Source organism: Acartia tonsa, chromosome 9, assembly GCF_053477335.1.
Source record: "Acartia tonsa isolate MP-2025a chromosome 9, ASM5347733v1, whole genome shotgun sequence".
NCBI classification, from domain to species: Eukaryota; Metazoa; Arthropoda; class Copepoda; order Calanoida; family Acartiidae; genus Acartia; species Acartia tonsa.
The window spans coordinates 28,460,693-28,467,269 of record NC_137268.1 but is presented as its reverse complement, the minus strand read 5'-3'; positions in this window follow the sequence as shown (position 1 = coordinate 28,467,269).

Sequence of the window (6,577 nt, the reverse complement as noted above, 5' to 3'; positions counted from 1 at the left end):
ACGGACAGACGGACAGACGGACAGACGGACATACAGACAGACGGACATTTCAAATTATAGAGTAGCTTCGCTACTAAAAAGATAATCTAGATCCTCGATATTAAGTAGTAATGTTTTTTTTTATTTATCTAATAATCAATTAGGAGTTTGCTTTTTAGTGCAGCTTCTAAAATGACTTGAGTTGCTTTTCCTGACATCAAATTATTTCCCCTAAATGCTTGAGGCGAAGCCACTAGTTAAAAGTGGGAGGTTTATGCTTTTCCTTTACATCTTGCAAAGCAATCACAGCCAAGGGAGCCCTTGATATATTTTTTTATTTTTTCAAGCGGGGAATTCTAATAGGTATTGGTTTTTTTGGGAGTAAAATTTTCGATCACATCAAAATAAATATTAGAATCAGATCTAGATTTTTCCATTACAACTTAAAAACTTGCCAGTTAATTGATTTTTTATGTTTTAATTCCTACTACACCACTACTTATAATGTTGTTTTCTTCAAGTATTGTTTACTAGCGGCTGCGTCGCTAGCATCTAGGGGCTTTGTATTCGAAGAGGTAGAGATTTGGCAGAAAATAACCTAAAACCATCCCAAAACTTTTATTTAAAAAAACAGCGTAAAATCATCCAGGGACCTATATGAGGCTTTCCTAAAATGTAGAACTCAAGTAGTTTAGCAGTTATCAAAATCTTAAGCTTCAGACAAAAAAAAACCTTTCTAATTTAGATATTATGATGATAACTATTTGTTGCCCCTCGAGATCAATCAAATTTTAAATCAATAATAAATATTACTTTTCAGCTGGCTTAATGTAAGACTATTTTCTAAACCTACAACGAACCAATCAAGCAAAGAAGTACCAATAATTGTACTTTCGCCAGCAGAAAATAAGAAATATTATGTTTTATTTTACCCCTTGATATTTTATTGTTTCTTACCTGTATCTTTTAATCTAGCTATTTTTGCTCATCACCCATATGAAATAAAAATATATGGGCACTTTATGTTGTATAGCGGCGAAAGGGTTGGAATTTATAGTAAAAGGGGCAGGGAGGGAACATGTAAAGAAGTTGACCGCTGAACACAAAGGAGGTAGGGCTCTGAGAAAGAAAGGGATGGTAGAGGTAAGGTTATGAGTTGATCAGACAATCACCGTTACATTTTTTTGGTATGTGCAAGGTCCCTGTAAAACCTTAGTTCTCATATTATTTCGACATCGTTTCAAAAGTGATTTCCAGTATGGCGTTAAACCGTTAATATCTTCTGAATTAGAACCGGTTCTCAGCCACAATAAAATCATGTATCGTATTACAGTCAATTTTCCAGAAATATTACAATAAAAAATCAGAAATCCAATACTAGTTTTATTAGCCCGGGCACTCAGCACCCTCGGACTAACAAAACCAGTTTTAATCCTATAATTTTTCATTTTAATATCCACGGGAAGCTGTCTATATACAATGCGATAAATGTCTATTTTTGTCTTCTTAAAACATTAGAACACTCAACTCGATAAACCAACCAATCAAAATTTAGTAAAAGTCTCCAATGTTGCTAAGCCAACGAATTAGAATACGTTTTCATAAAACTTTGGGGTTTAGTGTAATAAACAGTCTATTGTCCCCTCTCTCATTGTAAATTTGATGTCAAGATAAACCCTAATTTCTAACAGAGGATTCTCTAATAAGGGTCTGATGGTACATTTTCTGGGTAGTGGGAAGGGTAAGGATCATATAAGGTGAATCAAATTATGAGAAAGGGGGAGGGATTTCTAATGATTATACCTATAATTATAAGACTATATATGGGGAGAGGGATTACAGGACAAAAAGGGTTAAGATTATGGTCAATTTCTTAAGAATTACTTTGAGATTTTACAGAAGATATTTCATAAGTAGACATTTGTAAGGAAAATACAGATTGTTTTTAATTATGAATTTTAAAAAAGTATAACAAATCATCTTAATATATACAATAATGAGAAAAAAATGTTTCTAGTAGTCCTTCTCTAACTTTTTTTTCTGCCATTGAAAAAATGACTTTATTATCTGTTCCAAAGCATTATGAAATAATTGAAAAATAAAAATAATAACTTCTATAGGTACTTTTAAGACTGCTGCAATTGTTTTTGTTTTTATTAAAACCATAATTTTAATGATCTAAAAAGCCTACTAAATAGTAAATAAAGATGTATTTATTAGCTGAAATCTTAAGAGAAAAGACAATGGCCCATAAATTGATAATACACAAAATTACCCCTTCCGTAGGTTACAATTGGTGGTTTAACCGTTTAGACACTTAACTTAAAAGAACCAACAACTCAAAATCTGATTAAAGTTCCCAAAGTTGTTAAGGCAACGATACGAAGCCGTTGCTATAAAACTTTGGGGACTAGTGCCATAAACAGCCCAGTTATCAGTCAATAAATATTAAATTTTCGCATTAGACAAAACTCGCGGGTTTGTAACAGGTGGATTTAAAATCTGCCAATTCAGGGATGGTAGATAAATTGATACGCACTATCTATTACGAAAAACAAAATTACCCCGTCTTGTGATTATAATTATCGATTTAAAATTTGAATACTGATAGTTTGTACCAACAAATTCAGATTTATTAAAAGTTCCCAATGTTTTTAAGGCAATGTAAAGAGAATGTGTTTAGAAAACTTTGGGTACTTGTAAAATCTACAGTCCCCTTCCTCCTTGATAAATTCTAAGAAATAACGGGACTTGAATTTCTTCAACTTCCATCTTTCTTGGAAATTCTAGATCCAGATCTATTAATAGAACAATCAAATTAATTCAAACACGCGTCTGATTAAAATATTTTTATATGTTTTCTTACTAAAATACTAATATTTATCAGGGATATAACAATGGCCGATAAGTTGATGTACAACCCCAATGATGGTACATAAAATTGCCCCTTATGTATATTAAAATTAGTGGTTGAAAGTTTTTAAATAAACTTTATGAATCAACCAAACAAAATTTACTAAAGTCCTAAAAGTTGGTAAGCCAACAAATAAGAAAGCGTTACAGTAAAAGTTTGGGGACTAATGTAATAAACAGCAAATTGTCCCATATCACTGTGAATATTAATTAATAAAAGCGAAGCTTTTCTATGATTAAGACATATAATTTTCCTATCAATATCAAACGAGAAAGACTAAACTACATAACTTTTGTGTCACTTTTGAGGAAGACGATTCCTGTGACGTTATATACATTTCGGAAAAGAAAAAGGGAAGTGGGGAAGAAAAACTCTTCAAAAGAGATAGGAGAAAAGGGAATCGTCCTCCTCTAAATTTATGTAGTTTAGTCTTTCTCATATCAAACATGGAATGATGATTCCTGTAGCTCTGTTATTTTCGAAGTATGTCCTTAAACAGCATTCTGCATCTAAGCAATTTTGATTAAAATTTTCATAAAATTTAAATTTTTCATTCTGCTCTCTAAGTTCTGACACTCTACAAGAGTTGTTGTTCGTTTGTCCTACCTTCTGATTTTAGAGCTTCGCTTTATTGATGTTGCCATCCTTTATAAAAGAAAAATAGCGTTAGTTCTTGCAAAAAGACAAATTTTCCAACGTTTGGCAGAAATGCGCCGATTGGCGTCATATTCCCTTCTAACATGACGTCAATCGGCATAGTTCAGCTAGACGTTGAAACATTTGTCCACATTTATTTTTTAAATTAAACTTTGAAACGAATATATAACACAGAATACATATTCCATTTTCATATCACTTTTGTTCTTACATGGAGCTATTATAATCCTTACCTAACCTAACCTTAAATAAGAAGAATTTAAAAAGTTTTTTAACAAAAAGTTTGTTTGTTGTGGTCCGCTTTTAGTTAAAGAGAAATTGCACAGAAAAAATCCATATTCCATAGATTCAAAACGCTGTAGAGGAAATTTTCTCGGCTGCTAGTTAGGATAGACTGCTGATTTATTTTTAGATATACTCCTTACCAAATAGCATCCAGCATACAACTTTCTTGGTCCGTCGGTCTCATGATTTTTTTAGCTTAATAATCACTTAACATTTACCCTATAATCCACTTTATCTATTCATCCATACTTCGCTACTTTTGGATATTGTCATCATATGAACTGCATGATTGTAAGCATAAACTTGTAGAAACTTTGTTAAAGTCCTGCGAAGATGATAAAGTACATCCACAGATTATGACGTAATACGATAGAATAGCCAATGAGAGGCCAGGCTAAATTTTACCATTGGTCAATTTAATCATCTTCAGTCCTGCTTTTGCTACAGTCCATTTTAATTATAATACGACGTCACATCTGCACTGTACCCAACCTAACGTGACCTAACCTTTAATTTATCGAACTGCTATCGTGGCATCCGCATTTAACCCCTAGAAAATCTATTTTACCCCAAACTTTTCTGCCAGAAAAAGATGTTATTGTATTTTTTTGTTCACAGAAAAATTGTTGGCAAAACAGTTTTTTTGGTGTTTTCATATTTTTTATGAAAATTTTTAATGAAATTTATTAATCTTTTATAAATTGGGTAAAAATTTTAATAAATAAACTTTAAAAAACACATATTGAGAGAATTGTTATATTTATTACATATATTTATTTGAATACTCTAGTATAATAATAGGTATGCGTATAAACACACACACACACACACACACACACACACACATACACACACAAACATAAAAAAACATAAACAAGTTAAAATGAAAAGATTAAAATTAAAATTTCTCATGGAAATTACGTAAACAATAAACATATCATGTGCTAGTTATCTGTTGGTTATGTCAGGGATTCAAAGGGATAAGGCAATGGCCGATAAATTGATGTACATCCCAAATGATGACAAATTAACCCTTCTGTAGATTAAAATTAGTGGTTGAAATGTTTGGACACTCAATCTAATAAACTAACCAATTAAAATTCATTAACAGTCCCCCAAAGTTGTTGAGCTAACGAATAAGAAAACGTTATTATAAAACTTTGGGGACTGGTGTAATAAATAAACAGTCCAATGTCCCCTCCCTCCCTGTGGTTATGTGCCTATAAACAACAAGTCATATTTGGCCTTCCATTAAAACTGCTAAAATTTACTACATCAGTAGAAAATACACCCTTCTTTCCTCTTATTCGATTGATTAAAGGCCCTTAGCAAAAATGATTGCATGTACATGATTGAAGTTAAGGAGGTTGCGGGTTCGAGTCTAAGCACACTGCTTCTTAATATATAGATGTTAAAAAGGAACCTACTCCATTTATGTCTGATGTGTAAATCTTAATACAAAGGTAAGTGGAATTCCTCGACACATAAACAGGCTATTAATTTTCGGATGATCATTTTAAGATCCAACATAATCTCTTACAGTCCAGAGAATAATGAAAATTTTGGTTAGGTATAACCACTGGGTAGGAGAAAAGGACAGGGATTTCGATGGATAAGACAATGGCTGATAACATTAAGACAATGGCTGATAACATTAACTTTGCCAAAGCTAACTGGTCTGGATTCAAAGAATACACTGAGACTAAGTTTTCCAAACTCCCCTACCCCACAAATTCCATCAAAGGGGAGAAGGCATTCAGGAAAATTATGAACCAAGCTGCCAAAAAGTTCATTCCCAAGGGCCGAATTAAAGACGTGCTCCATAACATCCCCACCAGTGCAGCCAACAAAATCAAAGAACGGGACGAACTTCGTGCCCGACAACCTGGTGATGCACGCCTGAATGACCTCAACAAAGAGATCAACAAGGAGATCAACGAACATCGCAAACAACAATGGCATGAACATCTTGATAAATGCGAACAAGGATCTCAAAAACTCTGGAAAACAATAAAAGGTATATGCCAGCCTTCCAAAACTGCCACAAACACTGCCCTTAAGTTTGATGGCAAAATAGTCTCAGAGAATAGGAAGATTGTCAACCTTCTCAATCGGCAATACACTCCACCAGCCTCTAAAAAACCAACCAAGCCCTTCAGACGTACCATCAGAAAAATCAAACAAAAGAGAGCTGATAAAGTGTACAGCTTCACAGCTGCCCAGGTTAAGGAGGCCATCAAAGTCTCCAAGAGCTCCAAGGCTGTAGGTCCAGATGGGATCTCCCCCATCATGCTCAAGCACCTTGGAAGCAATGGTATGGATTTTCTCGCCAAGCTTTTCAACACCACCATCAACACAGCCATCATTCCATCCATCTGGAAAACCGGGAAAATCATACCACTTCTTAAACCTGGTAATCTAATTGACGAAGGTAAATCCTATCGGCCGATCTCACTTCTATGTCCAGCTGCCAAGATCCTGGAAAAACTCATTCTCCCAGAGGTCTCTGCAGCTGTTGACCTGCAGGATCATCAACATGGATTCAGGAAACACCACTCCACCGCCACGGCACTTCAAGAGGTACAACATCACATTGCCTCCAACCTGAACAGGAAGAAGCCCTCCCACTGTACTGTCCTGGTGGCCCTGGACCTGTCACGTGCCTTCGACACTGTTGACCACGAGCTTCTTCTGAAAGATATCCTGCATCTCAAGCTGTCTGACACCCTGATTAAATTTCTT